The sequence below is a fragment of the Ambystoma mexicanum genome, chromosome 6q, assembly GCF_040938575.1.
Source record: "Ambystoma mexicanum isolate Mex_15411 chromosome 6q, UKY_AmexF1_1, whole genome shotgun sequence".
NCBI classification, from domain to species: domain Eukaryota; kingdom Metazoa; phylum Chordata; class Amphibia; order Caudata; family Ambystomatidae; genus Ambystoma; species Ambystoma mexicanum.
The window spans coordinates 389,451,537-389,471,279 of record NC_090937.1 but is presented as its reverse complement, the minus strand read 5'-3'; positions in this window follow the sequence as shown (position 1 = coordinate 389,471,279).

Below are 19,743 nucleotides of genomic sequence, written 5' to 3'. Positions count from 1 at the left end.
TATGCTCCCTCGAAAGTCACTTAGCCTTCTACCTGCTCCCCAGTGCCAACAATACTGTCACCAAAGCTGCCCATTGCTATACCATCAGCCAATACGAAGAGATTCACAGGGCCTCTGTGGGCCACAGATTTTACCAAGTCAGTGCAGTTTACATTTATTAAGTTGTTTGCAGTATTTTTGACACCCGAAGCCATAGCAGTATTTATCTCACCGTACTTGGCAGAGTATGTGGCAGCCCGGTTGATTGCCCTGGTTACTATGAGTGATTCCCTCTCCCTCTGCCTCTGTGTGACTTCTCAGTGCTGTTCTACTTTTTATTTTTGCTTGTTTCAGCACCCATGTGGGGCTCCACTATGAGACTCTGTGATGCACAGCCTTCTAGCCACTGAAGCTCCTAGCCCTCTTGGATTGATATAGGGTTTAACCTATAACCTCACTATAACCTTCAAAGAGATAAAGTGGGCTCATCATGTGGTAAAAGGTGGATGGACAAAGGCTATGGGTCACAGTTCAGTGGTTATTGTTCGTAACTGTCGAATTGTCATACAGCATGTTTTAGAAAGGACTGGAGTCAGATTTGTCATTTATAACATTTGTGGATTCTAGACTAGAAGGAGGACTTTGCCAAGTTTAGATGGACATGAAGGACTGATTGGGTGCATTGAAATGAACATTATCTGGTACTGATGCTGACCGTGAAATGGTTTCCTACTTTGGCAGAGTCATAGAAATCAACCTCCCAATTCAACACAGGGAGTACTGGGGTAGTACTTGACTATGAGACCTTACAGTCTGGACTTGCAGCCTGGAATTGCTGTGGAAACCTTCCTCCTAGACCCAACTCTCATGACTTTGGGAGATCAAGGATACAGAGAGGTCCAGGATCAGTAAGTAAGCTCCTAGAAGACCCAAGAACCGGGGCAGTGCATGGAAGTGTCCTGCAGAGGCAAATGTTGCCCTTATGCTACTTGACCAAATGCAATTTGCTTAGAGTTACCAAAAGTGGTTAGCCTGAAGGAGACCACTTTGTAAAAAGTACCATCTACAGAGCCGGTAGAAGCCAGTGAGCCTACCTGAAAGAGATGGGACCCCTGTAGGCACACCTAGTGGTTCAACCTATTCAGAACTGTGTTAGAACTTCCAGGAGCAGGCGGTCATGAGGTAGCTGAAAGGGTTTCTGACTCTGTGTGGCCCTAACCTGGTCGCCACAATCATGAGTTCTGTTAACTTTCAAACTTTGACTCAACCTTTTCTTTACTGCAGGTCTCCAAGAAGAGTATCTGAACCCATGGGGCCTTATCAACGCCACCTTGGGACCTGATCTGCTGGTAAAGATTTTCCTCCATTTCCGAGATTAAGTCAGAAGGTAACGTTTCTAACCAGGGGGTGGGGGAGCCTTGAATCTGACCATGAGTCACTGATTAGAATGATTTTTGCCTAGTCCCTGGCCTGGAGACCCAGTAGGATGCTTACACTCTCATTTGTTTATCGAGGTGTTAAATGGCATGGATGGTAAAGAACAGGTGGATACAAGTTCTCTGGTTATTTTTTAACAATCCATATCTTTTTGCATGGGTTTTTCTACACGCACTGACCCAAAAATCAGCCTACAGTGTTTCTCCACTGCGGGCAGGAAACATGCCAATGACTACACCATCAGCTATGTCCCTATATGTCCATTTCTGCCTGCTTTTCACCTGTAAAAAGAAGCCAGATTCCGAAGGGATTCCTTGTAATGCCAGCCACCATGCACGTACATGGTGACTGGCATTACTGCTCTTGTTCCAGGCAGGGTAGTAAAGGACCTGGGTAATCAGGAACCACAATCTGCTGGAGCGGACCACAGACACAGCGCATTCAATGTCCCCTCTGATAGATTAAATAGCTCATTTAAAAGGATACTAGTGGGTGGGCAAACCTTGTTGTTAATGGTGCTGGATTACGTTGATATCCGGGTTAGGGTTACTCGTTGAAGAACCTCAGTACACCTAGTTGTGGTTCACACTGTTGATTTCTGTGATAATTGTCCTAGCACATACAGTGCTAAGTTCACCTGAGAAAAGCCAACACGTGTTTCGACCAAAGTCTTTGTCAAGGCAGAGGAAAAGTGGTTAAAGATTCTTGTATGAGGATGGTGGAGGCCAGGGGATGGTAGGTATTCTGAATCTGCATAGGAGGGCTGGATAGCCACTGTGAAACTTGAGTAAAGTGGATAGCCTACGCGAATTGCTGCATTTGCATAGACTATCCACTCCACTCAAGTGTCCGTGCTAGGACAATGTTCACAGAAATCAAAAATAATTAAAAAAAACAAAGTGTGAACCACAACAAGGCGTACTGACGTTCTTCAACGAGTAACCCTAACCAGGATGTCAACGTAATCCAGCGCCATTAACAACAGGGTTTGCCCACCCAGTAGTACACTCTACCATTGGGATCTTCGGAGCTTTTTTCCAAGCAAACCATGTGCCAGGCTGCAGGAATTAACTAATAACTTGACCATATAAAACCATAGCGCAGGGGTCTGCCGTTCCTTCAGGCTCTCGCCCATCCCACACTCATTTAAAAGGAGCCCGCTAGTCTCAAGCTCTGATGTTCACCTTTTTTCCATTGATTAACATATGTTAATTCTGATTCAATTGAGGTTAGTTAAAACTGTCATTTTTCTTGGTGTTCCATTTGTTAATTCCCTCCAAATGTTTTATGGTAGATAGATAATAAGATTGATGATTCATATAACTTGTTTAGACATTGATATCTCTTACTGTATTTTCCTGAAGAGTCTTCGAACTAGTTCTGCTTCTTACACCTTGTATGAGTTACTCTGGTGCCTGGTCCACGTTACCGTAGGACAAGACATTGGGGTCTGTTGGTTTGCCCATCTAGAACCCGCCCCCAACAAGAGGTGATTGCTTGCTTTATTCTGGGCAGTTCTTTGCTGTGTGATTTAACATTTATAGACAGCACTGGCCGCCATCATTTATTCTGGGACTTTCACACAGTTTAACAAAATATGACTTACTGGCATGAAGCCAAGTCATCTTTCACACCGTGGTTTATCGCAACCGAGAGATTCACCAAAGGGTCTGCAAGTGGCAAATAAAGTCAGTAAGATAGCTCAGCGGCTTGAGCGCTCGCTGCTGCGATCTGAGCGTGATCTGCAGGTCGCATGTTCGAATCCCAGCAAGGCCCACTCAACCTTTCATCCTTCCGAGGTCGATAAATGAGTACCAATTTCGGTTGGGTTATTGTATGTAAAATATGTGCTCTGTAAAGTGCTTTGAGTTAAGGCGCTACATAAATAACACATCATTAAATAGGCCCTGCACAGGTGGACTCCTAAATGTGCTCGATAATAGAGCATTAAGAAGAAAACTAGAAATGATGTTCGCAGAGCTTGCAAGTCAGGAACAGCTTTTGCTCTGGGTATGCAGACCACACCCAGAGGCTGGACTGCACCCAGAGTAGGAAAGAAAGAAAAGCAAGAGGGAGGTGGAGGACGAGGGAGAGGGAGCGAGAGAGAAAGAATGAGATGGAGATAAAAAGCAAGAGGGAGTGTGGAGGGCGACAGAGATAGAGAGAAAGAGAGGGAGAGTAAGACAATCAGAGTGTGCAAATAGGACGGTCTGTGGCAGGAGTGTGGGGAGTAGGTCATACTGTGTCTGTGTACACCCTGTCAATCAGTGTTAAGCCTCATACGACTTGCCATAGCTATTCAGATCCTGCTATGCTGAGACATGCTACATGCTACATGATTCGATCTTTATCTATGTAACACTGTCAGGTCCTGCTATGCAAGCATGCCAACTCACATCTTGCAATCGTCAATCGATGAACAGGGCCGACCATCCCGACTTCCTGCTGAAACCTCACAGATGTCCCAACCTCATCACTTCTTCTTAGCCTTACATGAGGTGATGCTACAATGCCGCTGAACACGCACCCCGTACTAGGAATAAACATAGACAACCACATACCACATCGCAGCCCCACCATCATCCTGTAGGCAAGTCCTGGGAAGGGACACTCCACTGTATACCGCTGATTTCCCATGGCATTCTGTGTGTAATGTTATTAATTGCCCAGTGCAAAATATCCATTTACCACATGTTTACTATTCCTGAATTGTCTTATTATAGGCTACTTGTATTATGCACTGGTGGACCAGAGAGATGGGCGGCACTCGCTGGTACATCTCAATTGCATAACCTTGCTCCAACCCAATACTCACTAACCTTATAGCCTCCCACTCAAAACAACCCCACATCCCTCCACAAAGCCATTCCACTGGACCGCTGCATGACAACCCCTCCTTATCACAAGCTTAAAGAACATGGCACCGCACAAACAGCACGTTATACCAAACATACTCACGGCCGCAGTGAACATGGTACCCCTGCAAGCACTTGACTCTTACCCATAGAGCCCATGTTCCTACGGCCTACACATATCAACACTACTGACACAGCTAGCTGCTACTCCCTTCTAGTAGTACCAACTTCCCACCTGAACCCGCCTTTTGCAAATCCTTAGGCACCAATAAGCCATTTAAATGGAAGAAAGCCTGCTATAACTGATAACGTGAGTAGAGGACTCTGAAAGGAAATACATAACACATGACTTTACTATATTCAGTAACAAAATAAGAACTTAACAGGGGCATGCATACTGCAGGGGTCTGCAACCTGTGTATCTTCAGAGGGGTTGGACTACAACTCCCATGATCCCTCGCCATGGACTATGCTAGCTATGTTCATGCGAGTTGTAGTCCAACACATCTGGAGAGGCAAAGGTTGCAGACCCTTGCTCTAGATAATGAGCTGAACTTTCAGATCATCACTTAGGTTTCCAGACTGATCGACCCGTTTCACTTAAAGGTCGATGCCATACACTGGTGCGTGCCAGTTAGCTTCCTTGTCTGTGCTTCATAGGATTCCTGATGGATTGAATTTGTTGTTTCATCTACTTTCCCTCTGCCTTTGGGATTCGGGAGTCTTTCCTCTATCTTCACAGTGATGACGGGCTCAGGGGCCTGAGGATTCTTGATGCCTCTACAGTGGGTTTGGACTCTTGGACTCTGGCAAAGAGCACGTTTTGGCCCTTTCTCCTGGATCACTTCCTGTTTAAGCATTCTTACACACATTTCCATTTTTAGCACATGCATACATTATTTTGTGCATCAGATGCACAATAAACACACATCCGTAGCAGCTGTGTGTATTTTTGAAAAGTCATTCATTCAGTGGTGATGCTTCAGAAGGTAACACATATGGGGAGGATGTGTTGAAATGTAACCCAGCTGATGGTGCTATCCTGCATTGGATGGCAATGAGTATAGTCCAGATATTGCCACCACAATAGAACTCCGCTCTAAACCGACCTGTAATCTCCTGAGTTGTTCACTCATGCTTGCCAATAACTAATCACATTTAAGAAACATGCATCTCTACTTCTGCAGCCATATCCACTCCCCTTAGTGCCAATTGTTTTACTGTCTAATTTTGGTCATTCTATTGTCTAATTTCTCATTCCTATCATCTCCTCCCTAACCCGTCCCTGCCTTTCCTGACACCCTGGCAGGGTCACAACAGGTCTCCTATCGGACAAGGCCAGGTGCCTTAAGACCACTACATTGGTGATGAACGCAGTATACATTTTGGATAATATGACATAACATGTGCACACTTTTCTGGGTGCATATTTAGGAGCCATTGCATAAACTATGCATAAATGCCTCGCATTTCCCTATCAGTTTAGTTAATTCCGTTGTGAGTGTGTGCCTTGCAATGAGATGTGTAAGCGTGCAAGAGCAACCTTGCACGTTCCCGCATCTCGTGGCAAAGCGTGGATTTTTGGAGTTTGATGCCTTGCCTAGAAATAGATGTACTATTTGCACATCTTTGTTAGAGAGATTGTGAGAAGAATATGGTGATGGATAAAAAGTGAGAGAAAAGTAGAGCCGAGGAGATAAAAAGGACCTGTTTGTTTGTTTGAGCACCTGCCAGAAAACACATTGGGCCTCATTAGGACCCTGGCGGAGAGGGTGTTACGCCAGCGTAGTGCATGGCGTACCTCTCCGCCATACTACGAGTTCCCGTAGCGCCATGGAGGTTTTCTCCGCCTGGTTTTACCAGCCGGAGAAAACCATGGCGCTACGGGACCTCGTTGTTAATTACGCCACCGTATTTTACGGTGGCGTAATTAACTCCTTCCCCACTCCCATTATACCCTATGGGGCAAAAATGGGAATGGGGAAGGGCAGAATGGGGATTGGGGATTTACCGCTCCGCCGAGGTCGGAATGGGGCGGTAAATCCGCCAACCCCCATGGCGCTATCGGCGGCTTTCCGCCATGCTTCGCGGTGCATTTAGCACCGCGAAGTCCGCCTGGGTCCTAATGAGGCCCATTGAAGAGAGGAGGCCAAAGGGGGGAGCGTGTAATGGAGGGGCCTCATTACACGGACGGCGGTAACCATGGCGCTATTAGCGCCATGGTTGCCGCCGGTATTTTACCGAGTCCGCCATGGTGAATGGCGGAATTACCGCCCTATTCTAAGGTGTGTGGGGGCAGTAATTCCCCATTCACCATGACACTTCCCCATTCCCATTTTTGCCCATAGGGCTCAATGGGAATGGGGAAGGCGATAATTACGGTACCGCAAATTGCGGTACTGTAATTACCTCCAAGGTCCCTTTGCGGATCCCGTCCTTAACGGCTGGTAAATCCAGCCGTTAAGGTAGGGTCCCACAAAGGGACCTCGTAGTAAGGCGGTAAGGGTTTACCGGCACAGGTACCCTTACCGGTACCGGTAAACCCTTACCGCCATCCGTGTAATGGAGGGCTATGCAATATTTGCAGAGGAAAGAAAGGAGTTCATGGTAAAACAACAGCCACAACATAAAATACAATCAGCCTCATTACACGGTAGGCGGTAAACCATGGCGCTATTAGCGCCATGGTTCATGCCGGTAATTTACCGGTACCGCCTTGGAGGAAAGGGGAATTACCGCCCTATTCCAAGGTTGGGAAGGCGGTAATTCCTCCTTCCTCCATTGCCCTTCCCCATTCCCATTTTTGCCCCATAGGGCATAATGGGAATGGGGAAGGCACTAATTACGGTACCGCAAATTGTGGTACCGTAATTAGCACCCCGGTCCCTTTGCGGGTTCGTTTTTTAACGCCTGCTAAAAGCAGGTGTTAATGTACCAACCCGCAAAGGGACCTCGTAGTAAGGCGGTAAGGGTTTACCGGTACCAGTAAAATACCGGTGCCGGTAAACCCTTACCGCCTACCGTGTAATGAGGCTGTTTTGAAAGAAGACAAAACTCTCAAAGTCTTAGATAACAATAATGAAACACAGCAAGTTGATGGTACAAACATGGGGATAAAAGAGCTAAAAAGTGCACAAACAAGTTGTCAGAAAAGAAACCAAGTGTTGAAATGCTGGCTCTTGGAGCATTTAATGAAAGAGGAGATTGAGGAATTAAGAATCAGGAGAAGAAGAATGCAAGGAAATGTTTTAGAAACTAAATATGAACATACAAGGCAACGATTGGGGAAAAGAGAAGAAGATAAGAATGTATAATGTGGAAGAAAACATGTAAAAAGCGCCTTGAGATGGGATGGCAATAAAGACACGTTTTAATATAGCGTTTGCTGCCGCATTGCCCCACTTTAACGCAATGGGTTAATATTACATACTGTAATGGCATTCCATGAAAGGATGAAGGGATGGGTCCTCCCTGCTGGGAGAGACCCGAGTCTGAAGATTGCACCCAGGTCTCTCGTGAGAACGATTTACTTGCTGAGCTATCTTACCAGCAATAAGGAAAGGGGGATGTGGGGTGAAAGAAACTGGATTTAGAGCAAGAGGCAGATATAGGAGAGACATGCAGGAGAAGGAGTGAGAGAGAACTCTTAATAATGTTTGAGGAGGAAGATACTTAAAATGAGGAATCATGATAGAAGGTATGAAGGAGAAGAATTTGTGAAAGATTATGGTGTAACGAGGCACTTGTTTGGGAACAGAAATTTGGGCTAACCCCTCTATTGTCTATTAACCTAACTTCCCCTTTAGTAATCCTTGCTCATATCTGATACGCTTTCTGTCAGCTAGCCCATATTCATCTGTTACAGAATTTCGGGGATCGGCATGATATTTCTTTGCTTCTTCTGTGATTGCACCCTGCATTTTCCATTGTTCTCAGGTGCATCAGGGTGTGGCTTGTTGGACTGAAGGACGGGTGACCGGAATAACGAAGCATCCACTATGTAAGTACTCTTCAGACCGTGGGATTGCGGTGATAGCCTTGAAGAGTCCACTAGAGATGCCACTGACCCAAGAGTATCGCGCAAACTGCCACAAAAACACCAGCATCGAGGCCAATCCGGGCCTGAGTGAGTCAGCAACGTGTAAATGCAAAACCCAGGAATTTGAAACTCTCTCCCAGAATGAAAACCCCCGGATATGAGTATGTAAACACCCCTTTGTTTTGTCATCTTGTAGGTGGCAGCGCGGACAACGATGCAGCCTCTAATTGGGCCTGAGGATCAGAAGCCATGAGGGGACTGGCCGTGGACCAATGGTGGCCAGTGGAGGAGTACAGGATCTTGGGTTTTCTGAGAAGTGCAGGGATTCCATTGACACTGCACTCTACACATGTCATGGAGTGATTCCAGTAATAGTTGCACAAGTGAATTGCAAAGTGTTTTGCTGTCTCGCTGGGTCTTGCCGGGTTGCCAGAGGATTCTTGCCGTACAGATTCACCTGCCTCGCTGAGACTTGCTGGACACGCCCCTCTGCCTTTGATGGACTGATCCTATTGGGTAGGCGCAGCCAGAGTTGTTTTTTGGGGTGCGAACTGAAGAGTCTTTTGAATTTTAGACTGTGACCCATTTTTTGTTTCTTTCTGCTTAGCTAACTGAACCCGCCCATCACGCAAATCCCGCAGTTTTGCCTTAAAAACACTGCGCATGCGCGAATGCGCGCGCGAATTGCACAAGTGAATTGCAAAGTGTTTTGCTGTCTCGCTGTCTAGCGGAAGAGCGGGTTCAGGTTCCAAAGTAAGATCTGTTGTTTGCCGTGTTTTATTTCATTTTTTAAAACATTTTTTTTATTATAATACACCTGTGTTTTCATCTGTAGATTTCTTCAACCTTTCCCTATGTTACGTCAAATCAACTCGTTAAAAACAGGAATGCCTGAGTCTGTAGCTAACACGTATCACCTAGTGCCCCCTTTGACTAAAAAGACCCTAATCACTAAAAGAATTAAAGAAACTAAAGAGAGGAAACGAGCGATCTCCGTTAATGTGAATATTCGTTCCTACTGTACAGCAGATGTTGCGGGGACCGAAAAGATTTCATCAATGTCCTTACAAACAGAGACAACTCTGCCGTCAATAATCATTCCCTCGGTGACAGAGTTAGCTAGGGTTCACCAGGTGATTTGTTCTAATGTGTCTGAGACGGCCATTGGTCATCAGGCGGTCTGTCCTAACACTACAGCTCTGCCCAAGGTCCCGTTGCCCCTAAATCTTGCCTCTAAGGAGTCAGTGACAAACTCAGTGACTTCAAGTATTAATTCAGAGAAGGATGTAATTGAGCCAAAAGCATATTCTACCAGTGTTCAACCAAAACATGTAGGAACAGAAGTAGCAGATGCTACAATTGCACTAGCCTATACATCAGGCGAAATATGCACATCACAAGCAGCATTCACCGCCGCGGCTAAATCAAATGAACCCCCCCGTGCCATTGTGCTCTGTTGCAGCTCAGCAGTTATTACAAACTGAATATGCTAAACTAACAGCGGTGGGTGAATTTGGAGATGATACCTTAGTATCTATTCTAGCGTCCAGTCCTCATGAATCTGAAACACTTGACATAATGTATATTTGCTCAAATACGGGCGATCTGATCCAATTGGCTGATCACTCACACGTTCATACAAGTGAATGCATAAACCATGCTCAAAAACTAAATTCCATTTTACCAGCTGAGTCCGAGAATCCTGACTTATACAAATCTCCGGTATTATTTGACAAATCTCCATCATTAATTTCAAATACATCTTTCGTAGCTCCAACACCTAGACGTACCAGGTTTATAGAACCTGATACTAGCCACCCTTATTTAATTTGTGATAGTCAGATGCCATTTAAAGAAAATAGGTTTTCTTTTCCTGAGGCACCGGCCTTAAACAATACATTGAGTGCCATGAACACCGCCTTATTGTCTTTGGCCAAGCTCTATGAATCATTAGACGAAAAGATGCGTTGCCAGAATAGCGAGCTACATATGCTACACATGCTCCTTAAAAAAGAACAGAAGGCACGCATATTATCATCTGGTTCTACTACACATAAGAAGACAAATCAATCCATCCAAACAAACATAAGCCATGCACCGATGTGATGGTAGATTTGCCGTTAAATTTAATACCTAATATAAAATCTGCTCCAACTACCATCCTAGATGCTAGTGCCTATCAATCCCTCTGAGGCAGTCCTGAAAGATCAGGGTACTCTGCTTCCAATTCAAGAAGCTTCTACGCAGTCAGCTCTTGCTATAACGATCGGGATAACCCCGAAAGTACAAGGTGTAACATTTGCACCAATGTTTAGTAATTTGAAAGTTCATCCGTGACCATCATGGGTCAAACCCTAGTTGAACCAGAACCAATAAAGCGTCAATCATTTGGCAATACTAATACTAAGTTAAAAGCAAAAAAAAGCTTCCAGACTTGTGACATCTGCCAGGAAAAAACGAAAATTGAGCGCAGACATTGAAAATCAGCTGACTAGACAAGAAACTTTAAAATATCAACCACTTGATGATTTTCTTCAACACTGTAACAAATTCATCCCTAAATCCATTATATCAGAGTAATCAGACGCAAAGTGGGGTTACTACATCTCAGTCTGTAACCGTAGGGGGTCCTCAACCACCATCTGTTGAAAATAGGACGTCGACCAAAAGCTTATGTGTTGACCGAGTTAAATCTGCTGTTCCTTTTAAAAATGCTCCAAATACTACTGGTGATATCTTACAAGACTTATGTGCTGAACTACGAGCCTCATTTGACAAACAGACTAAAGTCAATGAGGCTCTTGTACAGCGTTGCATTGTTCCATCTACTGAGAATAAGGTTAAACAAATGAATATCACCCATTTGCAAGAAGCTAAAACACAAGCACCTCACTCTGATGTGATACTACAAGATCTGCGTGAGGAGATACGAGCTTCTTTCGCAAGATACACCAGAGAAAATGAAGCTCTTATGCAAACTATTAGGTCAGTTAATCAGGGCTCACTGAATAAAATCGATCTACCCACCCAGGATTTTCCAAGGGACATACCCAGTACTGAACCCTTGTTACTCAGACCTAAAAAATTACAAAAAATTACTTGACAGGAGCGTGTGGATGTGGGAATTAGGGGTTCATCATCCTCTATCATGCTCCACATGAGACAACAGAGTGAGCATATTTTAGGGTCGTCTAGGCATCTTGGTAATGCTCAATTTAAAAATCACCATCGCCTTCTTATAAAATGTCGTGGTCATCCATTTCCCAATTATGACCTTAATCGAGCTAGCCTTTTGAATATCTGTGCTGATATTACCGCTCTTGAAGATATAACATCAGCTGATATTAGTTTGGTTGAATTTATTAATGACCAAGATCTAACAGAAGCACATTTATACGTACAATCAAGAGTGGTATTAAACACGTTGTGGCTGGCTCGAACTGCATTTTATAATTTGGGTTTCTCATTAACACAAGATGTGATTCATGACAATCAGAAACAAACCAATATTCAACATCCTAAAAGTCGAACGTATGGTGATAACGTAACCTCCACGATATCAGGGGCAGGAACTACTTATGATGCATGGACCTGTGACAGTGATAATCCGAGATCGTAACCATCCCAGAAGATGGAATCAGTTAGTCTTCTCTCGTGGAACACTAGAGGTCATAGACATTTTATTAATAATGGAAACAAGGACCTCCTTCAGTTTGATATATTAGTGTTCCAGGAAACATGGCTTCGTGATACACCAACATGGGATCAGTACAATATCTTTGTGGTACCAGCCATTGAGCCGGTGAAGGGACGCCCCATTGCTGGGCTCCTTATGGCCTTCCGAAAGAATAAGAATATTGAAATTACTTGGCATAGGTCACCATCACCCTGCTTCCAGTATGTGAAGCTCCATGTTGGAGAAACCTTCTGTGCCATGGTAAACATCTATTGGGGGAAAAACATATATCCTCGAAGGTATTTTTTGAAACTCTGACTATGATCCTTGATCAATTATCATTAGATGTCTCTATCACCAACACGTTCATAATGGGGGATTTGAATCTTCATCTCTTAGCTCCCAAATACTTGAGTCCCATGTCTGATGAACGTCGCTGGTTAACCCTAATGGCTGATTGCAATTTTGTAATGGTTAATGGTTCAATACATGGGGATGTTCCTCCCAAACCTACATGGCACAATGATAATAGCCATGTAACGTTGGATTATATCTTTGTTAATACTAATCTTTTGAATAATATAACTATGTTCTCCATTAAACCAACTATTTTGAGTGATCATAGTCTGTTACATTTGAAATATGATTGGCCTGAAACGAAGAAACTTCCGCAGAATATGAATGTGACTAACCTACAGATTAACAATGCTGGTAATCGATTAAAATGGACTCAGAGGAAACTATGGCAGTTCATAGATAACTTGTGGGAACAATATGCTGGTGACAATGAATGTCTTAGTGGTTGCTATGTACATGCCATCCAGTGCTTTTCAATACGGAGGGCTTGTCCTAAAGGATCTACCCAGGTACATCATCATGCTTTTGACTTAAAAGTAAAATACAAGAAAAGCGAACTAAGAAGGCTTGTCAAGAAGCTATCTAATAGGTACACTCTTGTCCCAGGGTCTAATCAAGAACAGATCAAACAAATAAAAAAGGAGTATAAAAACTGGATTAGACATCGGCGTGCCTCCCTATACCAACTCGATGGGGAGGCAATGTTAAAACAAATCATCCTCAAGTCATCTGCAGGCATATGGGCTTTGTTAAACAACACCGCGTTTAAAAACCAACATTCACTGCAGGTGTACTCCATCTCCCAAGAATCTTGGAATGACTTCTATGGTAATATATACACCTCACCTTTTCTAGATCTTGGTATAACCTGGGACACCATCACAGCTAATCATAATGTTAATTTTGATTGCGAGGATATACTGCTTCTCATATCAAAATTGAGTTTATCCAGAGCTGCTGGACCAGATGGGCTACATAATGCCATGATTAAACAAAATAAACATTTGTGGTCGGACATTTTATTTTATATGTTCAACCACATCAGGTTGACAGGTCTAGTGCCCGTGAATTGGAAAACATCTATTATTCTCCCCATATTTAAGAAAGGTGATAGGACAAACCCAGTGTCTTATAGACCTATTGCCTTGCTGGACTGTCCGGGAAAAATCTTTGCCCGCCTGATCTTGGGTGAGTTTAATCGCTGGCTAAACCAACTGAATCATAGAGACCCCTTTCAAACAGGGTTTGTCCCTGGGTTAGGCACTGCCATCAACTTGATTACTTTAAAGGCTATTATTTACTTGAATAAAAAACGCAATCAACCAATTTATATGGCCTTTGTTGATTTTAGGGCAGCTTTTGACCTTGTCCCAAGGGAATTGTTATTTAAGAAATTGACGGATCTAAGGTGCCCCTGGTATATACTTAAATGGATCATTCAATTACACTCAAACACCTCAATTTTTATTCGCCTGAACAATGAGGGCCTCTTGTCTGAACCCATACAGACTACTCGGGGTCTGAAACAAGGATGCCTGTTAGCGTCCGCCTTGTTTAATTATTTTCTTCTAGATTTTGGCTCCAGCATTGAGGGGCTGATTGTTGATCCACCTAAATTGCAAGGCGTAGCCATTAAGTGGCTTTTGTACGCCGATGACATGGTATTACTGTCCAAAACACCTATTGGCCTATGTAATATGCTAAATGCATTGGATATATATGCTAAACGTAATGTATTAGCATTAATACTAAAAAAAACAGGTAATGCAATTTGGTGTTAACAAAGGTCAAAAAACATGTCACTGGCAACTTCAAGGCAATGACCTGCTGCTTGTAAGATCATACATCTACTTGGGGGTCTGTGTGGCTAGTCAATTGTCCGATAAAACGCAGGAACATCATTTGCAACTAAAACATTTGAGTGCGTTATCCCAACTACAATAATCCGGGCAAAATATTGCAAATTTACCATTGACCCTATGATCACATTTTATAAGCAAAAATATGTGCCCACTATCCTGTATGGGTCTGAAGTTGAGATATGTCAATCATACACATACTGGGTTAAATATGAAAGCAAATTTTGGAAAAGATCACTCATGCTTCCAAATTCTGAGTCTATTTCAATCATCAGACACGAATTGGGGCTTACATCCCTCTACGCTGCGTATAAATGGAAGCTTTGTCTATTATATAGAAAATGCATCATGAAAGACAACACTAATGGGCTACTTGACATCATATCTAGCTATTTATTGTTATCAGATGAAAACTTTCCAAAGAAATGGGTACATGTGCTTGAAAGGAGCAGATGTCTCTGAAATCTTGCTTATCGAAAATCCCAATAAAGCCAAAACCAAATTATGGGAATCCGATTGGATCAAAACCCGTGATGCGTGCATGAAAATAATTAAATTCGGGTCGAATCCATTTGCCTTAAAAGTAAAAGGTCATATAGAAAATTATCTAAAACAATCCCCGAATCCTAGACATCGCTCTGATTTCATGCGCTTCAGATTGAACATTTGGCCTACGAGAGAGATTCTGTTTAGATGGAAGAAGACATCTGCTCAAACCTGTCGATTCTGTCATCAACAGGTGGAAACGGTGAAACATTTGGTGGTAGAATGTGTTACTCTTTTATCAACAAGAATAATTTACTTTAAGCACTTGATTAACAAGACGGTGGTCATGCATGATGAATTATGGACAATATTATTTGGAGGACATTCAAAACAAATAAGGTTTGCGATCGTGAATTATCTAAACTCATTGAAAATCAGGTTACCAGAGATTAATGATGTTCAAGTAGAAGAGATGTGACAGCTGTTGCATATCATGTTGAATTATCTTGCGAGTGAATTATGTCCCAATTGTGTCAAAACTGCAGGTGAATTGTCTAAAATCATCGAAACTCAAGTCATCAGAGCTCAAGAAAGAGTGGTGTGATAAATGTATCTATATCATGTTGAATAATGTTGAGAGTGAGTTATGTAACAATTGTATAAAAACTGATGTTATTTTATTATGCATTATTGTTTTATTACGAATTATTGTTTGTAAAAAAATTGAATGTCATTTATTTTTATATACCTATTTTTTTTTTTTCTAAATTTGTAATGATATGTTGAAAGGTCAGGTTTTACTGATCAAAACAACAATAAATACAAATTTAAAAAAGTAATAGTTGTGTAAGTGGTTACCCGAGCTCTGTGTCTCTTTGTGTATATGGTTTATTGAGCTGTGTTTAGGGTCCAGGCTCCGTCGTGGCGATTGAAGACCACCAGAAGTTGTTCTGAACCCAACCACACCCATACTCCGTGGATTGGCCTGGTTACCTATGGAGTGTATAGCAGGGTGTCTAGGGAAACATCTTACTTTGGAACTGGTACTCCCTGGAGCAGAGGGACCCAGGTGTCAGTCTGTAATGGCAGGCAGATTAGACAATGATTTGCTAATTGTACTCGCCCTCATACCTGAGGGCACCAGCTGTCAGGCTTGTATTCCCATATTTAAATGCTTCAATTGACAACCTGCAGCGCTGGCAAAGGGTGGAGGTGCCACTGCCCAGTGTTCCTTTCCGGATGAGTGCACCCAGTATGCATTGCTAGTCCTGTGTTCACATTGCAGAGCCTCTGTGTTACCGGAGCCAATGTTTAGACACCCTTTCCTGTGAGTCAGGCTATTAAACATAGTACACTTGTCCATACATCTGCCCAATCTCAACATCCTTCCGTCGTCTGTCCGTCTGCCTTTCTGGCCATTGTATAGGTCTACAGAGCTTGAATGCCCCATTTATGGCCAGCCAGTGGTTGCAGTTCCACACGATGAATTTCTGATAACGCATTGGAGATACATCTGGTAAGTTCTTCTTAAATCCTTGTGTACAGTTTATCATGTAATGTTAACACCTGAGGAGATTATCCCAGGGGAACAGAGTTACTGTGATCTTTAACGGAGCCTGTTATAGGATAACAGATCACTTATTGGCCAACACTTTTAAAGAGTTAACATTTATTGTAAAAGGATGAATGACGACTCCCTTTGAATGAAACGTTTTGAGGGTCATGGTTATTTCTTTGCTGGTGCTTAGCTCTGCTTTTCTCAAAGGTAAAGCTCTCCCAGTCTCCGCAGCTCTCGCGGGATTTCATTTCACCTGCCCTCCTCTAAAAGAGGAGGCAAGAATTCACAGCAGCAGCTGTGATTGTTTTGCGGAAGCGTTGGAAGTAACAGTTAGACATTATATTGTCATCTTGACGTGGGAAGAAGCACCCCTCTAGATATCAGAAAGACCCCCAGCAACCCTTTTGTTTCAGATAAAAGGCAAGGAAATTCGATTTTAGAAACACCATTGTTCTGTGACTCCCGATTATTTGGAAAATATTTGAAGAACGGGTACAAATTGAAGGTAGTGTTATGATTGACGTGATGTTGCATTTCGGCTGCTTGTAGGCGCGTTTGTGCAGAGCATGTAAGAAACATCTGGGCAGCAAGGGAAGAAAGGTAAAGTGAGGTATGGTGCAAGTGGGCTTAGTATCAGAACATGGGCAAAAGACTGTAGGGATGGAAGCAAGATGAGGGGGTAAGGGAGGCATCAGAAAAGCACACAGAGACAGGGGCAGGAAAAGGCAAGTAGTGTCAGTAAAAGTCCAGGCAGTGGCCCCATTCCTCCACCTGAAAGCAATGGCATTTGATAGTGAAAGGATTCCTTGAAATGTCCAATCTTTGGAATCTTGATGAAGGAAAGATAATTTGATGGATCTCCTAGTGTCAGATTTGAATGGTTCCAGCGTGATGGACACTGCATTCCCAGGGTTTTGCCATAATGCATCTTAAATATTTTCCTCCTGATGGTCTGGCATTTGGATTACAGGAGGTTTCTGGCTGTAGTATAACATGGGACCAGTATTTGACGGTCGTTTGACCTTTCTTCCAGAAGCATTTGTGCCTGATAGAGGATATTTTGAACTTTATTCCGGCTTCTTCATGGTGCCAACAGTGGACCTTCAATACCAGTTGTGGTATCCTATATGTTATGAGTGATGTCTCCTACTTACTACCTGTACTATGGAACCTAAGAAGTAAGTAAAGCATGTTTCTATTTCCACTACCTGGGTCAACCTGGTTCCTACTCCTTGTGATTACTGGCCCAGGGTATATACTGCAGGAGGCAGGATACATCACCAGTCTAATGCTGTCCTGTTTTTCTGGGCTGGGAGACAATCTACCTTCCTGATGTTGTACTCTCTACTCTAAAGTCAGTCTCCTAATCTTTCTGGGAGGCCAGAATACACCAGTCTGAATGTGCCGTCACTAAGGATCTGATCAGTTTGATGCAATGCTTAGTTTGAAGGACAGGGAACATTTTTCGTAGCATTGAAAGTTGAGAATTGACACCCTGGACTACTGCATTGACGTGTGTGGTGAGGTGTAATAAATGATGCATACATTCTTTCCCTTCGGCAATGGGTTAGGGACAATGCTGCATGCCATTGTCCCAGTAAAAAGGGAGATGTGTGTATGCTACATCATCCAGAATGAGATGTTCCGATTAATATCCATTAAGACCAAAGATGCATCCTTCATTCAATGGAAGATGTGATTCAGGCATTTGTGATGTTGCTCAGATTTCCCTCCAGCTTCCCCAGGGGTAGATGGATTTGCATGTCCTACGCAAACATCTGGCAGTCCAGTTGGTGATTTGCCAATGGTTGGGCCAGAAAATGCATGAGTATGAAACAGTAGAGGGAACCGCAGAGGGATTGCTGAGGAAGATTTCATCTGATCGAGAGCAGAACCAGCCCCACCTGTCCATTCTGTACGTCTTTCCAGAGAAGTGACATGACAGGTCAAGGAGAATAAGGACCGCCTGGCGTCCTTTATCCAGAGGCATTTCTCTAACATTTGCCACCAGGGATTCTCATGGGACGGAAGCCTGAATGTCAGCCTCGTACAAGCTTGGTTGTTCCACCTAAATTTGAGTTGTTGCGACACTTCCCCTTCCATTGTTTTGCTTAGGGGAGGTAGCTTTAAAATTCGTCTGTAGCTAGCAGAATTATTATCATCTGCAGCTTTCTTGAAGAGTGTAGTGGTAACCGTTTTTTTTATTAATGTATATGGGTAGTTTCCAAATGTAGAGGCATGCATTGTGAATGGTAGTGATGTCTGGGGCTTCAGTGGGAATTCGTCCTTTGAGGCAATTCACAGTGCAGGCTTCTGCAGGGACATTAAAGGCCTTGATTTTGTATTCCAATTTTCTCACATCATGTACTCCATTTGGGTTAAAACATGGATTAGTGAGTATGTGGTTGGTTGTATTTGGGAGGGCTAAGGTGAGAATGCTGGGCTTTTGACAATGTCCTGTCTCAGCTGTGTTATTTATGGTTCAAGAAAGGTGATCAAATAGGCCATTTAGGGTAATGTATAAGGCTGCTTAGGTAGCTAATGCACAAATGCAGTGAAGATGTATTTTGGTTGGTTTAAGGAATCATAGATCTGATTAGTGGAATATGCCCTCTCATGCTCATGGCCATGCTAATCCCTAAGGTCATTTCCACCCTTTCCTGTCTCTGCACACCTAAAACACCTCCTCATGGGAACCTTTTGAGCTTGCCTTAATAAAACCGTACATTCAGGCTTTGCATTGAAAGTGCCTGCCAGTGTTGCTTCAAAGCAGTCTTTCTGAGGGTAAATGACTTAATTGGAGTTGTAAATACGCTACTGGTGTAAACAAAATGTCTTAGCAGGCTTGCCATTAGCCACTTGATTTATAAGCACTATATGTGTCCTTCACTGAAATCCTGTTAAAAGCAAGCATTGGCAAAGCCACTGAAGTCCTGTTTAAAACAAGCATACGCAAAGCCAACACTTTTGGGTTGGGCATACGTTTTAAGATGTTGCCAGGCGCTGCTATTAGATGGCGAATTACTTGCACCATTTTGCACCTGCTACCAATAATGGGTAGTTAATACCACTACGGCGGTGCCTGGCAAATGCCTTTCCCATGCCTACACAAAAGCCCAAACTGTTGGAATTGCCAATGCCTGCTTGGTTGGCCAGGGCCAGATGATTCTATTTGTTAGTCATTTTGGTTCTGTTAATTCCTTTCAGTTTCAAGGGTGAAACCAGAAGAGCAACCACCAGGGTGGTTAACGGGGTTCTGTCCACCTCAAATTATGAAAGGTGCCGTTAGGCAGTCCTCAACTTTTGCACCCCTCCATTCATCCTCCAAGGAAGACACATGGAGAGTTTTTAGCACTGGCAGCAGCGCCTCGAAGCGATTCTCTTTTAAAGTGTGTTTTTCCCATTTTGTTTTTGTCAGAGCAGTGCACTGATAATGGTAAATGCATCTTGAAGCAAGGTCATCTTCAATCAGGTAAACAGCGTCATGCAAGCTGATC